Raw genomic sequence first — 18,930 nt, 5'->3', positions numbered from 1 at the left:
AATTCTAGCCCTCACCCCTTGATTATCTGTACCTTTTTTCTCTGACAATAAGAAACCTGATTCCCATTTTATATAATTTATTTACTTATTTGTTCGCCTCTAGTATACCTATAAAGTAGTTTCAGAATTTTCAACATACACACCTGTGAAAATAATTTTATCAACTAGAGTTATCAGGTTTACGTAGTTTTTACATACATCTACTCAGATTTATGGTCCCTACCCTTGGGCACAAAGCTTCCCAAAGCATCTGTGTCCATTCTGGGAGAGGAAGCCCTGCAGGGGAGATGGTGTTCCTGGCCCAGACTCAGAAATCTGGGCGGACTTACATGCGGTGTCAGGAATAAAGGCACTGCCTGGTAATTACATCTCTACAATCCACCTAATTTATGCAGACTCCCAATTTCAAGCTTCCAAGAAGCATGTCCTCCCATTTAAAGCTCTCAGAATAAGATAGAGCTCCTGGAAAAAGAATTAAGAATCTGAGTGGGTATAGTTATGGTTAATAAGCATAATGGGAGGCTGCAAAATCCATAGACCAATTGTCTGTGATCTCGTCCTCCCAGGAGTTCAACTATCAACCCTGGAATCAAAGGATGATTCAGAAAATAGAGTAACTATGGGACAGATGGCATACCTGTCACAGACTGGGGGAACCAAATGGGCACAAGGAGGTTTTCTGTGGCTACAAGGCCACACACACACACACACACACACACACACACATAGATGCACACATACACACACACACAGTTACAAAAAATGTTTTAAGATATTTGTGTATACATTGATAACATATATTTCCTAGCTTAGTGTGGTGAGTGACTAAGTGAAATAAAATTTGTCAGTAGCACAGGCAACAGATACAGCACAAAAAGCAAAACTCTATAAAAGACACTGATAAATTGTGCCTCATTAAAATGTAAGACTCCCACCCTTCAAAAGCTGTAATTCCAAAAATAAAAGAATAAGCTTCGGAAAGAAGAGTTATATGCAAAATATATATTATCTGACAAACAACCTGTATCCAGAATACATTAAAGAAAATAAAAAAACCTCTTACCACTTAATAATAAAAAGAGAAACAATACAAATGGGCAAAGTATTTGAATAGATATTTTATAAAACATGGTACATGAATGTCTAATAGTCCCTTACAATATTTATTGGAAAAATATATGTAAAACCTCTGCAAGATACAACTTCACATCCACTACAGTGGCTAAATTAATGACTGGTAATACCAAGTGTTGACAAGGATTTGAAGTACCTGGAACTCTTCTTTTTTTTAAATTTTTATTTATTTATTTTATTTATTTATTTTTGGCTGCGTTGGGTCTTCGTTGCTGCGCATGGGCTTTCTCTAGTTGAGGTGAGCAGGGGCTACTCTTCCTTGCGGTGTGCGGGCTTCTCATTGCGGTGGCTTCTCTTGTGGAGGAGCACAGGTTCTAGGCACATGGGCTTCAGTAGTTGCGGCACACAGGCTCAGTAGTTGTGGCTCGTGGGCTGTAGAGCGCAGGCTCAGTAGTTGTGGTGCACAGGCTTAGTTGCTCTGCAGCATGTAGGATCTTCTGGACCAGGGCTCGAACCCGTGTCCCCTGCATTGGCAGGCGGATTCTTAACCACTGCGCCACCCAGGGAAGCCCCTGGAACTCTTCTAAATTGCTCTTGGGAGTACAAAATATGACAACCAATTTGGAAAAAGCCCAACAGTTTCTTATGAAGCTAATGATAAAATTATCATATGATCAATAGATTACAGCCTTAGAATCTACACAAATAATGAAAACATATGACAACAGAGACTGGTAAGGACTGTATATAACAGCTTTATTCATAATGGTCAAAATCTTGAGAAAAAATAATTTTCCATCAGAAATTGACTGAATAAACAAATTTTGGTTTATTCATACAATGTAACAGTGACTAGTAAGAAAGGGAATGAACTATTAGTACAGGCAACAACATGGATAAATCTTAAAAGGGCTGTGCTGAGAGGAAGAAGCCATTTACCAAAGAGATTATGCTATACTAACCTATTTATATTAAATTCTAAAATATGCAAAATTAATCAATATTTATAGAAATTAGGTCAATGTTTGTCCAAAGCTGGCATGGGTGAATGATTAACTCCAAAGGGATATGAGGGAATTGGAGTATTTATGCTATTGTTCTACATCTTGACCGAGGTATTGTTAGATAGTGTGTTTATTCATAAAAATTCTTTAGACTGTGTGATTGAAATGTGCATGTCATGTTGTGTGTCCATTTCTTTAACACATTTGATTAAATTGGTAACCATCATTTTATTACTTCTTGTGAGTCCATGGATTGGCTGGGGGGATTTTTTCCCCTCCGTGTGATGCCAGCTATGGCTGCAATCAACTGCAGATGGAAATGGGCTGAAATATCCATTTGCCACTGCCCAAGAGTTCACATATTGTTATGCGCTGAATTGTGTCCCCCCAAAATTCGTATGTTGAAGTCCTAACCCCCGGAATCTCAGAATGAGTATTTAGAGAGGTCTTTTAAAAGGGAATTAAGGTAAAATGAGGTCATTAGAGTGGGCCCTAATCCAACATGACTGGTATTCTTATTTTAAAAGGGAGACTAGGGGCTTCCCTGGTGGTGCAGTGGCTAAGAATCCGCCTGCCAATGCAGGGGACACGGGTTCGAGCCCTGGTCCGGGAGGATCCCACATGCCGCAGAGCAACTAAGCCTGTGTGCCACAACTACTGAGCCTACGTTCTAGAGCCCACAAGCCACAACTACTGAGCCCGCGTGACACAACTACTAAAGCCTGCGCGCCTAGAGCCCGTGCTCTGCAACAGGAGAAGCCGCCGCAATGAGAAGCCCGCGCACCACAACGAAGAGTAGCCCCCTCTTGCCACAACCAGAGAAAGCCTGCTCACAGCAACAAAGACCCAACGCAGCCAAAAATAAATAAATAAAATAAATAAATTTATTTAAAAAAAAAAAAGGGAGATTAGGACACAGACACACACAGAGGGAAGACCAGGTGAAGACACAAGGAGAAGACAACCATCTACAAGCCAAGGAGACAGGCCTTCAGAAGAAACCAACCTTACCAACAGCTTGATCTTGACTTTTTGCCTCCGCAATTGCGAGAAAATAAATTTCTGTAGTTTAAGCTACCCAGTCTGTGGAACTTTGTTATGGGAGTCCCAGCAAACTAATACATGTATCTTTTAACTTTAGGTCACTTCTCTTTTCACCGAAAAAATGTGACCAGGAGCACTTCTTTGTATTCTCTATACTGGGAGAATTTTTCTCTCACCTCTTTCCTTCAAGATCACCCTTGAGTGGGCACAGTATATGGTAGCCATGCATTTTTAGCTTGTATCAACATACCAAGCCAACCCATCTATTAACCAGTCTGGATCTATCTTTGTCTATCAGGTTGCCAAAAGTTGTAAGTGTAGACAAAGGCTTTGGTACAATACTACTGGATGATATGGGTTCTGGGCTACCTGCTTTGCAGCTTTTTTTGCCCTCAAAATCTGTTCATGCTCAGTCCTGGGTGCAGCACTTCCATCATTCAGTAAATTTTTGCTGAGATGGCTTGAACTTACGATTTAGAGATTTGACCAAACCCACTTCTGGCCAGAAAGCACTTGGATCTGTCTATACCATGGTGCAACAGCCTCCCGTGATCTATATTTCTAAGGGTCATATTGAGAATTTAAATATATAGGTATATTGGGGAACTTAACTCATTCTTTCTTTAGGATGTTAATAGTGGCACCAATTTCTGTCATTATACCCAAATTATGATGTTGTTTTATTACCTTGGCCAGGGGCTCAATTTCAGAGTCTTTGATCTGGTCTTACTTATTAAGACAGCGCTTACATCAGAGGTGAAAAGCCCAACATTATGCCAACCACCCACTGACTGTCTGTAGCTCTAGTAGACACTGCATGATCTGTTTTAAGGCCAGGACTCCCTTAATTACCTAGATCCTGTATGATTCCAATCAAACAGGGATTCCAAATGACACTTGGGTATTCCAGACATCAAAGTCAATTTTGACCTGTGTCCGACAGTTTTTAAAATACTTAGTTATTCTCCTTGCCCCAGTGTATAGTTATTTTTTTAAAAAGCACTAAATCCTCCTGAGGAAGGACTGGTGAAATCATTATCATATAAACTTACCCCAGGGTTGTCAGGTCCTCTCACCTGTGGACCAATCTTTTTATGCATTCAATTCCAGGTACAGATACTGGCTCAGGGCTGGTGTGACCTCTGTATCATCTTCAAGGAAAGGGAAAATACTATCCCTTAATAAGAAAGAATGGACCAATTCTGTAGGATCATAAGGTCATGGGGAATCTGCTGTCTTAAGACTTTTGAGTGCCTCAACCCAGATATCCCATCCCAAGTGTCCGTGGCCCAGGGCAGTGGATTCTAGAGATCCAAGGTTCATGCTGGCCTGAGTTCAGGATATTCAAAGACTCATTCACGTGTTGAGCTCACTGCTGTTCATGCCATTGTACTTGTCCTTGGTCCTATATTCCCATTCATTTTCACCTCTTTTCTTATATAAACAGCAATCAGAGGGTGAAGTCAGTCTCCGGGAAAACTCAGAAACTGGATGTATATGTATTTTGGGCACACTTTTTTTAATTAATTTTTTAAATGTGTACAACATAGTGTATTGTATGCCATTTTTTTCCTACAGTTTCAAGTGTGGAAATATTCTCAGTAGGTCATGTTTGATGTACATACAAGAGGAGCTTTAATGGTAGAAAAAGTAAATAATGTCCTGTTCTGGTCAGAGCGTAAGTTAATTACCCAAGCCCTCAGTTTACCAATGGCTTCAATTTACTCCAGAATACTTACTACTGTGGGCCTAACATCACTGAAGTGAAGATTATGTGAGATGCTAACAAGGTTGAGATGTACTCTTATCTCAGTTGACAATGCTATGAACAATGGCTTTCAGGAACACTTGGATAAGTTTTAATCATTTCACAATTACTCTAAGCCTTCTCTTTATTCCCAATAGTGGTGGCTATATTTTTCTCTTTTATCTTTAGTGCTTTTCCTTTCCTACCTTTAGTTTGATTGATAGTGGCTCTCCTTCAACAGATTTTGCTCCTTTTCACCTTTGCTGTGAACCCCAAACCAGGGCCCAATGCAGACTTACACAATAATTCTACATGATGAGTTACTATTTCCAAGTCCCTGCCAGGGACAGTGAGGACTCAGATTAGGCAGGGAGGAAACTCATCTTAACAAAAAGGTTAAATGCAGAGGAAATGAGTCTGGACAAGAGGTGATTCTGTGAGGTTCAAGTTCACGGTCTTGATAGTGAGGACTCATTCCTCTTCGAATTTTTGGTCCAAGGTCTAGGATGAGGTTCTTAAGAATGCTACTTCCTAACACTTACTACCTGAGGGCTCCTTCCCTCCTATAGATACCTTGACAGTTTTAAGAGGATTTTCCCATACATTTCATGGTCAATACTGAAGACTGTATTTTGGGGGTGGGAGGGGATGGCAGGGGGAAAGGTGTTCAGCCTTGCCTTCATTAACCAAACACGTTGGTTGTTTCCTATTGCACTTAAAGTGAAGATAAAGATGCTTACTATGGTCCTTGAAGTCTTTTAAATTTATCAATTAAAAAAAAAACTACATGAAACAAGAAGAATATGAAATAAACAACCTAACCTACCACCTAAAAGAATTAGAAAAAGAAAAACAAAATCCAAAGTCAGCAAAAGGAAGGAAATAATGAAGATCAGAGAGGTAATAAATAAAATAAATAAATAAAATAGAGATCAGAAAGATAATACAAAAGATCAATAAAACCAAGTGCTCCTTTTTTGAAAGGATAAACAAAATCAACAGGCTCACCTGGCTCTAGCCAGGCTCACCCAGAAGAAAAGAGAGAGGACCCAAATTAAAAAAAAATGAAAGAGAAGAAATAACAACTGATACCCCAGAGATACAAACTTCGAAAACAAACTTATGGTTACCAAAGGGGAAACAAAGGGGGGAGGGATAAATCAGGAGTTTGGAATTAACATATACACACCACTATATGTAAAATAGATAATCAACAAGGACCTGCTATAGCACAGGGAACTCTACTCAATATTCTTTAATAACCTATATGGGAAAAGAATCTGGAAAAGAATGGATATATGTATGTGTGTAACTGAATCACTTTGCTGTACACCTGAAACTAATACTACATTGTAAATCAACTATACTCCAATATAAAATTTAAAAAATATTTTTAATCATAAGAAAATACTATGAATGGTTATATGCCAATGAATTGGAAAACCTTGAAGAAATGGACAAATTTCTAGAAACATACAGTCTGCCAAAACTGAGTCACGAAGAAACAGATAATTTGAACAGACTGATCGCTAGAAATGAAGTAAAACCTGTAATAAAACAAACAAACAAACAAACAAAAAAACCTCCCTGCAAACAAAAGTCCAAGACCGGATGGCTTCACTGGGGAATTCTACCAAACATACAAAGAAGAATTTATATCTATCCTTCTCAAATTATTCCAAAAGACTGAAGAGGAACACTCCCAAAGTCATTCTATGAAGCCACCACCACTCTGATACCAAAACCAGACAAAGACACTACAAAAAAAGAAAATTACAGGTCGATATCTTTGATGAAATTAGATGCAAAATTGCTCAACAAAACATTAGCAAACTGAATCCTACAGTACAGGCGAAGGATCACACATCATGATCAAGTTGGATTAATTCCAGGGTCACATGGCTGGTTCAACATATGCAAATCAATCAGCATGATACACCACATTAACAACAACAACAAAAAAGACAAAAACCACATGATCATCTCAACAGATGCAGAAAAAAGCATTTGATAAAATTCAACACCCATTCATGATAAAAACTCTCACCAAAGTGGGCACAGAGAGAACGTATCTCAGCATAACAAAAGCCACTTGTAACAAACCCACAGCCAACATAATACTCATTGGTGAAAAGCTGACAGCCTTTCTGCTAAATTCTGGAAAAAGACAAGGATGCCCACTCTCACCACTTCTATTCAACATGGTATTGGAAGTTCTAGCCAGAGCAATCAGACAAGAAAAAGAAATAAAAGGTATCCAAATTGGAAGGGAAGAGGTAAAATTGTCATTATATGCAGATGACATGATACTATATATAGAAAACCCTAAAGATGCCACACAAAAATGATACTATATATAGAAAACCCTAAAGATGCCACACAAAAACGATACTATATATGGAAAACCCTAAAGATGCCACACAAAAACTATGAGAACTAATAAATGAATTCAGCAAGGTAGCAAGATATGATTAATATACAGAAATCTGTTGAATTTCTTTACACTAACAGTGAAATATCAGAAAGAGAAAGTAAAGAACCAGTCCCGTTTAAAATCACATCAAAAAATAAAATACCTAGGAATAAACCTGACCACGGAGGTGAAAGAAATATATGCTGAAAATCATAAAACACTGATAAAGGAAATTGATGATGGTTCAAAGAAATGTAAAGATATTCCATTCTCTTGGATTGGAAGAATTAATATTGTTAAAACGGCCATACTACCCAAAGCAATCTACAGATTTAATGTGATTCCTATCAAAATACCCATGACATTTTTCATGGAACCAGAACAAATAATCCTAAAAGTTATATGGGACCACAAAAGACCCAGAATTGCCAAAGTAATTTTGAGGAAAAAGAACAAAGCTGGAGGCATAACCCTCCTAGACTTCAGACAATACTACAAAGCTATAGTAATCAAAACAGTGTGATACTGGCACAAAAACAGATATATGGATCAATGGAACAGAATAGAGAGCCCAGAAATAAACCCATACCTCTAGGGTTAATTAATCTACAGTAAAGGAGGCAAGAATAGACAGTGGAGAAAAGACAGTCTCTTCAGCAAGTGGTGCTGGGAAAGCTGGACAGCCTCATGTAAATCAGTGAAATCAGAACACTTCCTCACACCATATACAAAAATAAACTCAAAATGATTTAAAGACCTAAATATAAATCATGACACCATACAACTCCTAGAAAGGAACATAGGCAAAACATTCTCAGACAAATTGTGGCAATATTTCCTTAGATCCAGCTCCCAAGGCAAAAAGAAATAAAAGCAAAAATAAATAAATGGGGCCTATTCCAACTTAAAAGTTTTTGCACAGCAAAGGAAATCATCAAGAAAATGAAAAGACAACCTATTGAAAGGAGAATATATTTACAAATGATGTGACCAACAGGGCTTAATTTCCAAAATTTACAAACAGGTCATACAACTCAATATCAGAAAAACAAACAACCAATCGAAAAATGGGCAGAAGACCTAAATAGACATTTCTCCAAAAAAGACATACAGATGGCCAACCGGCACATGAAAAGATGCTCACCATTGCTAATTATTAGAGAAATGCAAATCAAAACCACAGTGAGGTATCACCTCGCACTGGACAGAATGGTTATCACCAAAAAGTCTAAAAATAATAAATGTTGGAGAGGGTGTGGAGAAAAAGGAACTCTCCTACACTGTTGGTGGGAATGTAAATTGGTGCAGCCACTATGGAAAACAGTATGGAGGTTCCTTAAATATCTAAAAATAGAGCTGCATTACAATCCAGCAATCCCACTCCTGAACATATACCTGGAAAAGATGAAAACGCTAATTCAAAATGACACATGCACCCCAATGTTCATAGCAGCACTATTTACAATAGCGAAGACATGGAAACAACCCAAGTGCCAATCAACAGACAACTGGTTTAAGAAGATATGGCATATATATACAATGGAATATTACTCAGCCATAAAAAAGAGTGAAATATTGTCATTTGCAGCAACATGGATGGACCTAGAGATTATTATACTAAGTAAGTCAGACAAAGACAAATATCAGGGGCTTCCCTAGTGGCACAGTGGTTGAGAATCCTCCTGCCAATGCAGGGGACATGGGTTCGATCCCTGGTCCAGGAAGATCCCACATGCCACAAAGCAACTAAGCCCGTGCTTAGCTACTGAGCCTGTGCTCTAGAGCCTGCGAGCCACAACTACTGAGCCCGCATGCTGCAACTACTGAAGCCCAAGCGCCTACAGCCCATACTCTGCAACAAGAGAAGCCACCGCAATGAGAAGCCCACGCACCACAACAAAGAGTAGACCCCACTTGCTGCAACTAGAGAAAGCCCACGTGCAGCAACGAAGACCCAACACAGCCAAAAATAAACAAAATAAATAAATTTATGAAAAAAAGACAAATATCATATGATATGACTTATGTGTGGAATCTAAGAAATAATATAAATGAATCTATATACAAAATAGAAACAGACTCGCAGACATAGAAAACAAACTTATGGTACCAAAGGGGAAAGGGAGTGGAGGGAGGGATAAATTAGGAGTATGGGATTAACAGATACACGCTACTATACATAAAATATATAAGCATCAAGGATTTACTGTATAGCACAGGAAATTATATTCAATATCTCATAATAACCTATAGTGGAAAATAATCTGAATATATATATGTAACTTAATCACTTTACACCTGAAACTAACACAATATTATAAATCAACTATACTTCAATTAAAAAAAAAAAAAAAACTCCAAGGAGAAATGTGTGTGTTTCCTATGGACACCGCTCTATCAAATTCAACAACTCCTAGTATTCCTCTTACCAGAATCTGGATCAAGAAAGAAAACACAAAACACTTAAGTGTTATTAGATTTGAGGAGGTTGGCATGCCATCTGTGAGGGTCTTATTCAAGTTATTTCAGAACAACTGTTCACAGAGTTTAGACAGGTGCTTGGTTTGGTAAACTGTACACCCTGCACACAGGGCAGGAGAAATCTTGCCTGTATGACTGTATGAGTATGAGTAAGCAGTGACCACTATCCCTATGGAAATCTCTCTGGAGGGTGCAGAAAGCAGAGCAAAGTTTACCACGTCTTAATTCTGTGCCCTGTTCAATGCAGACGATAGAAAAAAGTGGAACGGAAGATGAAGGGTTGGCAGAGTCCTGGGAGGAGAGGGAAGGAACAGAAAGACAGCAGGTGGAGCAAACAGCAGCGAGTAAAGCAGGTAGTGACGATAGAGAACAGGGAAGATCAGGAGCTCATCAAACAGAAAGGGCAAAAAAGATTTAAAAAAAGGAATTACGTAATGGCCAAGAGGATAGAGAGGAGAGGGGGAAAGGAAGAGGGAGAGGGAGCAAGGCACAAAGAGAGTAGGCACCAGGTCCTGGGCTGAAAGAACAACGGATGGGTCATTCATGGTAGAATGACCTGTCCTGTAGATATCGAGAAGGTATCTTACTTATACTCTTTTCCGTATTTCATGCTACGTCTATTCAATTTTGATTTATTGTTACTCAAAACCGCTCATGAAGACAGAAGTCAAATTTGGAAGGTCAGCACACTGTGTCCATTCTGTGGTTTAAGTGAATCTAGCCCTAATGGCCTCAGGAAACCCTGGGCAGGGAAACAAATCAGCTATGGATGAGCAGTCCCGGGAGGGAACACAATGTTCTAAGTTACTAAAGAGAGACTATGACTATATTTCTGGTCTGTTGGCCAAAACTGAGGGTCCATGCCAGCGGATGAGAGAAGGCAAAGGGCTAGGGGGTGTGTGACTCATCCTAGATTAGGTATTTTTGCTGAAAACTCCACTCAGGAATGTAACCATGATAATTTTCCTTACCACTTGCATAGATAAATTCAAATTTCTCCTCAGGAGATCTGATCACCTGTGGAGGAAAGAGAAAGAATGATATGGCACTCAGGAATATGTGTGGGGTGGAGCGACTGTGGTGTTTGTGTGTAACCCAGACCTGTTAGACTCCAGACACCCTGCACATTCTCTCAGTCAGAATCTTCCGTTGGCCAAAATCTTCCGTTCTCGAGGGGAGACACCTATGGGGAGGAATTGGTAGGGTTTCCCTGGTAATGCGCTCTCATAGGGCTACATTTTCCTGTTGACATGGCCAAGCCCTAGAATAAAGCAGCAATGATTGAGAGGGTGGAAAGAGTATGCATGGGACCCCTCATGCCTAGGTATTCAAGATCCCACTCATGTGCCTCCAGCCAAGACTCAAAATACAAAATGTGCAGCCCCACTGCCCTCATACCTGGGATCCTTCCCTCAACCACCTGAGCAGGGTGAACTCTCACCCCTTAGAACCAAATGTTGAAACACCATAGCAAAGGACCTTGCATTCTTTTTTTTTTTAAGATTTTTTTTTTTGATGTGGACCTTTTTTTCTTTAAGTCTTTATTGAACTTGTTATAATACTGCTTCTGTTTTATGTTTTAGTTTTTTGCCCATGAGGCATGTGGGATCTTAGCTTCCCAACCAGGGATCGAACCTGCACCCCCTGCATTGGAAGGCGAAGTCTTAACCACTGGACCGCGAGGGAAGTCCCCAGGACCTTGCATTCTTAACAGACTCCCCAACTTCTAAGTAACAATCCAGTGGTGTAATAGTGCACAAGAGCAGGCCTGCCCAGGCATGGTGATGAGACGCAGGAAGATGCAGCGACCACCAGGAAGGTGAGAGCCAGATGGGAGAGTGGGGAACAAGGAAAGATTTAGGAAAAGACCTTCTTGCAGTCTCCCTGTCTTTAATGACGTAATATTGACAGGATGCAGATAAATAATACTAGCGACTTATGATAAGTGTTCTTTTAATCACCATGAGAAACATAGAGGTTAAATAAATGGAGCATGGACTCAAGGTGCTTGGGTTAAAAACCAAGTTGCATGAACTCCCGGCTGAAGTACCTCAGCACAAGTCATTCAACAGCTTTTTGCCGCAGATTCCTCAACTATGAAATGCAGATAATCACAGAACTTCTCTTACAGGATTACCGACAAGGTTACATATTTAATGCACGGAATACACTTGAGGTATGACCTGAAACCAAGTGAACATTCAAAAAATTTGGATTTGTATTGTATACTCTATGGTTAGTAGTTACTGTTACTAACATAGCTTTAATAAGTAAGGACCTACCTCTTTTACACCTCACAAATACTCATAAAAATATAGATTTATCCCCCTAATTTACAAGTATCTCTTCATTCCTAATTACAGTATTAATTTCAATTATAAAGGCAAAAGTAATATCAACGATGCATCATAACTATCCCAATTTTGTATAGATAAAGAGCCAACAACAGGATTCACCAGGGTAGTATTAATCATGGTTATAATGTTATATTAATGTAAATTAACAGTGTACCAAAATCGTCCCCATTTCCTAAAGGGAAATCAATATTCCCAAAGAGAATGCCAACATTCTTATGACTACTTTCTTGGCCCTGGTTATAAAGGTCCCGGGATATGAAAGAACTCTGTAGGATATCAACAACTGCTCAGAGATTAGTCCCCACAGTCGTTACCCCCCATTTTCCTTCTAAGTTGGCCATGAATTTTCTTGGACATAGCCATGTCCCTACACCCTCACCCCATGCTGGCCACTCACCAGAGTGAGGCCATGCCTAGTCTCCCCCCTCCTCTGAGAATGCCCAAGTCCAGGCAAGCACACAGCTACAACATACCCCAACAAACAACATACAATCTTTTTGAGGCTATAAGCCCTGACTTTAATCACACACCCTGCCTTTTGCCTCAGGAGGAGGTCACAAATAGGTCAAGGATCAGTTTCTTGTCCCCATGCCCTCTTCTAGGGCCTCTCGGTGCCACCAATGAACTCATCCAGCCCCCCTGCATAAGCAAGGGAGAGAAATGCTATTGAATACATTGTATTTTGTGGTGACAGAATAGTCAGAGATATCAGTGCAGTGAGTACGCATGTCTATTTTACTATATATTCAGATACACAGATGCAGAAATAATTATAGATATGCTTATATACAAAATTAGCAGTATATATATATAATCTATTTATTGAAGAGATATTTACTGAATATTTATTTATTCATTTGTTTCTTTGTCTGTTTCTTGGCTCTGTCTCCTGAGCAGACCTCGAAGCACTGACACCTTGAAAGCAATGAGCACATTTAGTGCACAGATCTTGGTTTCTAAACACCATTATCCATTAAAGGGAAACCAGAGCCCTTTGGAAAAAGGGCTGAATACAGGGCTGGGCCAGGTAAAACACAAGATGATCCCATCTATGTTATAAGGACACATGAATCAATATGAAAGAATGCCCAATAGAAAAGGCTGGAACCATTTTCCTAGAAAACTGTATAACAATTGGAACAATTAAAACATGGGACAATTTTCCTAGCAAAATAAATGTATAATATTGAATTATACCCCAAAGAACAAAATAAATATCCATCAGCCCATACCAATATTTATAAAATATTGAATAAATAAATAAATGGAGGGAACAAATCTTCCTTATGGAAGAATTTCAAATAACATGTTGAGATACCTGCCTTCTAAGAAGTGGAAATTCATTTCCTTCCCCTTAAGTATGGGGAGGACTTGCCATATCCCAAAGAATAGAATATGGAAAGAGGAAAATCATGATTTTATAATAGAGAAGTAGTGAAGAAACACCTTAACCAAGCGATCAAGGCTAATTTCAGCAGTGATAACTTTTACTGATATCATATACCCCCTGACATGATGCAATGAGAAACACACTCTACCTTTGAGTATATTTTAGAAATATACTTTTTCTCTTTTCAAAGTGAAATTTACTTAAATAGGTAATGAATGCATTATATTTAAATTACAATTCCTTTGTAAGCCTCTGACCATTACAGATTTGCCCTCATTTTTTTTTTCGTGTTGAATTTTCTCATCAAGGATCCACTAAGTTAATGCAAAAATTTAATCTCAAAATTTGACTACTGGAGTGTAGGGGTCTTGCCTTCTGGTCTTTCAGGATGTTTGCTGAGAATGTGACTCAAATGAGGTCCTTCCCTATGAGACTGCAACTCATGTTGTTAATGACAGAAGATGGAGATGTCTTAACCTTCATGATGCTTGGTATATATATGTTAAAAGATAATGTTATTAGTAATTTCCAGATCTTCTTACAAGCACATTCCAAATTTCTTTCACAAACTCTGAGCTCAGTTTTTATTTTTGCAGGCTAAGGGAAATTTAGGGATCTGTATAACATTTGGTTGACACCACCATTGCTTGTCAGGGAGGTAAGTAAGGCAAACAAATGATAAGGATCAGATCTTCTACTAATTGAAGTGATCTGGGTGTGTGGTTAATGCATGCTCTTGACACCAAAACATTTCTATGTGGATGAAACTATCCCTCCTTTCCACATATGATTCTGTATTTAGGCTTTAGGAATGCCTAACATTAAGGGTGAAAAAAATTTAGTGGATTTTCCCCTCAAGTTAGGCAATTTTCTAAAAATTATTTCATGATCCTGTCTCTAAATGATTCATCTAAGAGAAAACAGATAACAAGATAACATCACTAAGCCTGTGAATTCATTCATGATGCAACACCAAATGTTACTAATCCCAGCACCAGATGTGAGGCTACTCTGAAGGGTGATGAAGGGTGACATTCTGGGGCTCTGTTGCTGATTAGTTAGATGCTCTCCTTTGAAGAGACTTACAAATAAAATAAACAACCGTGAATGAAATGATTATATAGGGCCTGTGAAGACCTTCAGAGACAGTTGTGGGTTTAGGCAAACAAGAGAGTACATTAGGTTGTAAGTGACAGAAAACTAGCTCAAAGTAACTTAAGCAAAAGAGGAAGAATTTACGGGATCTCACAGTTAGGAAATACAGAACTGTCTCTGGCTTCAGACCTGGCTTGACGCAAAGACTCAGTACCTTTAGGCCTCCTGATCTGCCTCTCCACCTCACACTCTACTTGATTCTTTTGGCATCTTTCCTCAGATGGGCTCCCATCTGCCAGCTCAGCCACCCCACTGAAAAAAGGCAGTCTTTTCTCTTTTCAGGCCTGAAAATTTCCAAGGAGACCACCCCGGGGTCATGTGCCCTTCACTGACCAATCACTAAGGTCTGGGCTGGGGTACTCCGATTGGACGGGCTTGGCCCAAGCCTTGGCTCCTCTGTCCAGGGAAGGGTGGGGCCAGGTGACTCATGGACCAAAGGGTCACATGGGTGAGGGAGGAGAAGTTCCTAAAGGAGAAGAGGAGCACCGCTTTCAGAAAACAGGGGAGGGAAATCACAGCCCCTACAGCTCTCTCAAGCGAAAGTGTTCTCTGACCAGAGACACCTGTGATCATATGGCAATCATCCACCAGGGCCTAAGAGAACGCCCCAGAGGGGGCCTCATACGCCATCCACTACCCCGTTACTGTTCTGAGCAAGGTCTAGCCAAGCACAACTATGGAGAGACGCTTCTCTGTCTGCTGTAGCCTTGTGGATCTGTGCACTCCATCTGGAGCCCCTCTCTCTCACACAGTAGGGACAGGCTCCCAGAAGCCATGTGTGTACCACGTGATCTTGCTCTACCCACAGCTGATTGGTAAAAGGCAAGTCTCGGAACTGAACTCATCAGATATTTGCTAAGGAACTTGGAATTGGGGCCAACAAGGCAGATTTTCCTATGTGGCTGAACACAAACCATGGGAATTTGAGAGCTTTGTGCGGCTAGGATTTTTATTCAGAAACAAGGAAAGCTGGGGGCTCAGAAGTAAATAACAAAGATATAGAGAGAGGTGTGGGGAGAGGTATAAGGATGTTTGGAGAGAGGTATAGGCAGAGGGCAGAGAAAGAAATCTCAGGATTTCCAGTTTCTGATTCCATCCCTCCTGAAGTTCAGCTGCTTTCCGTCCAATGTGCCATGAGTTACCCTCTGATTCCTTACCTCACATTTAATGAGCTCACCAGAGTTGGGTTCTCTTACTTTCAACCCAGCATCCTAACCACTATAGCAAGTGTTAGGAGATGGGCCAGTGAGTAGGGAGGCTGTTTTCTAGGCACAGGACCGTGGCACAACACAACACACCTCTGACAAAACTCACTCAGTCCCAGGGGTGCTGAGGCTGATCTGTTCCACAAAGCCTATGAGCATCAAACTAGACCACCAGAGAAACACATCAGATGGGAAGAGTTGAGTGATGTTCTGCCTGTGCAGGAGGGAGAAGATAGACTCAAGATGGTCCTTGGTGGCTAGGATGTGTGATTTAACCACTCCATCATACTAAAAGAGGGTCATGGGACTCCTCTGGCGGTCCAGTGGTTAAGACTCGCGCTCCCAATGCAGGAGGCCCGGGTTCCATCCCTGGTCTGGGAAGATCCCACATGCTGCGGAGCAACTAAGCCCGTGAGCCACAACTACTGAGCCTGCACACCACAATTACTGAGCCTGTGCTCTAGAGCCCGTGAGCCACAACTACTGAAGCCCATGCACCTAGAGCCCAGGCTCCACAACAAAAGAAGCCACTGCAATGAGAAGCCAGCACACCGCAACAAAGAGTAGCCCCTGCTCACCACAACTAGAGAAAGCCCGCGCACAGCAACGAAAACCCAACGCAACCAAAACAATAAATAAATAAAAAATTTTTAAATCCCTTAAAAAAAAAAGTAGATTATTTCCTCCTAATGGGTTTTAATGAAGAGAAAGGTGAGATTAACCACAACACTCTTCTGACAGGTACAGATTTGGACAAGTGACATAGAAGTAGGGTGGGCAGGGTTATAAGTGGTGGGCTGAGAACAAAACGTCTTGATGGAAAATTTGATGATATCACAATGATCTGTAATTCTCAGTATTCACCAGGCAGATGAGCTGGTGTCCTCAGAAAAACTCTAGACTGCCAAAGCTCCATAATTTTTGGAGCACATGTCTACATATCCAAATCATATATTTTTCTGCCATCTACTGGTCATTTTTGAGAAGGACCATAGTCTTTATGTGAGCAGAGGTGGCAGGGTCTTGATGCTTCTCTTCTTTCTTGGCCTACCCGGGGCCTTGCCCACAAACCTCACTGGAACTGTGGAGTGTGAACTGGGTTTGTGGGATAAGTGACAGGGCTTTAGGGGTTGATGACGGTGCTGTATTGAGACACTGATGGACATATGTGGGGTAGTGAGTATCGATCTGTGGGCTCACAGAATGGGGTTTATATTTTCAGTAATGGGTTGTCTGTGGACTTTTATATCCCATCGAGACCAGTCACTGGATGTAGGCTGCCGCTTATGGGTAGGAAACCAGTCCTTGCACTCCAAGTGTGTGCCCTCCATGACTGGTGGCTGTGAATGGACCCAAGTTGACGTGGCGCCCAATCCTTCCCCTCCAAAGAAGAATCCTGAGGTACACCTGCCCACTTACAGCCTGAATCCCGACAATTCCCCAGCACACATGATAACTTTTCTGGACACAACTCTACCGTTCCACCCAGGGACCCCACCAGCTCATCCAACTGTTAATCCTATGACCCTTCCATCCAGACCACTAACAACTACATGGAATGCAAAAACTCCTCCAGCTCATTTAAACTACTTGAAATAGTCCAAGCAGTACTTCAGCCTGTCCTCTCACTGTAGGGTTATAATGTTTTGTTCCTTGATGTGGGAAATGGGGACAAGCTGGGGTGATTTTGTGAAAGTTCACTGAGTTGTACCCTTAAGTTTTGTTTACTTTCTATAAGTAACATATGCATTAATAAAATTTATGAAAATAAATCTCAGGATGACAAACTCCATGCTGATGAAAAATCCCCTTGATCCTCTGTATTCTTCATTTACCTTTTATCTCTTATTCATCCAGCAAACTCATGCCTGACCCTAACCCTTCCCATTCCAAAATTCCTGCCATCTTCTCACTCCATCCAAAGCAAAACACAGCCTGGACAAAGAAATAGATCCAGAGGGATCTGGAGTCAAACTCCACCTGACATGCCCTGAACCTTCCCTAGATGATTTGCTGAACCCAAGAATCATTGGGCAAAAGAAGGGAGGGTATTCTAGCTCCCACAGAATAAAACTTTTAAAATTTTATCATAACACAAAGGAGAATATCTTTAGGACTTCAAGATACAAAAGGCATAAAATATTCAGGAAATTGTTAGTAAGTTTGACTACTTTTAAGTAAAACATGTTTCCAAAAATAAAATAAAGCACAGCCAACACTATGACAACACAGTAAGGTGCAGACACAGAGTTGTAGAAGATGTATGGCAGATATGAGTCTGAACAGTTCATATTTTGGGAACTGATTAAATGTCTCCTTTTAACATAATTTCACAACACCAAACTTTTCTAGAGTCCTTCAAAGACAGCGCATTCTCTATTTTTTTTTGTTCTATTCACTTTTAGACTTTAGAATACATTTAGATTTGCAGAAAAGATTCTAAGATGGTACACAGAATTGTTTACAGCCTTAACCTAGTTTGCCCTAAGGAGAATACCTTACATAACCAGGGTATATTTGTCAAAACTGAAAAATTAATATGGGCACAGTACTATTAACTAAATGACAGATTCTGTTCAGATTTCACCAGTTTCCCCACTAATGTCGTTTTCTGTGCCAGGATCTAATCCAGAACATCACAGCATTTAGTCACCATGTTTCCTTAGTCTCCTCTGATCTGCGACAGTTTCTTAGTCCTTTTTTGTACAACTTAGAAAATGTAGAGTATTGATCACGTATTTTGTACTATATCCCTCGATTTCTGTCTCCTGTATTCTCATTATTAGACTAGGGTTATGTTTTTTATGGGAGAAAAAATCCCCGAAGAGCAAGTACCCTTCTCATGAAATCATAACAGGAGTACGTTATATGCCCATGGTATCTCTGATGATGTTAATCGTGATCATTTGGTTAAGGTGGTTTCTACCACGTCTTCTCCACTGTAAAGCCACTTTTTCTTTTCCCTCTCCATACCCTATCTTTTTTTTTTTTTTTTTGGCCGCACCGCAAGGCTTGTGGGATCTCAGTTCCCCAACCAGGGATTGAACCTGCGCCCTCAGC

General features: G+C 40.3%; 1 long non-coding RNA gene across 2 annotated transcripts in view; it reads right to left on the bottom strand.

Annotated features, from left to right (window-relative positions):
• Positions 1-18,930, bottom strand: part of LOC309616169 — a 76,930-nt gene that overhangs the window by 34,357 nt on the left and 23,643 nt on the right. The gene's annotated exons all lie outside the window — the stretch shown is intronic.

The sequence above is a fragment of the Balaenoptera borealis genome (assembly GCF_965194805.1).
Source record: "Balaenoptera borealis genome assembly, chromosome: 19".
Classification (NCBI taxonomy): Eukaryota; Metazoa; Chordata; class Mammalia; order Artiodactyla; family Balaenopteridae; genus Balaenoptera; species Balaenoptera borealis.
This window is presented reverse-complemented; position numbering and strand designations above follow the sequence as displayed.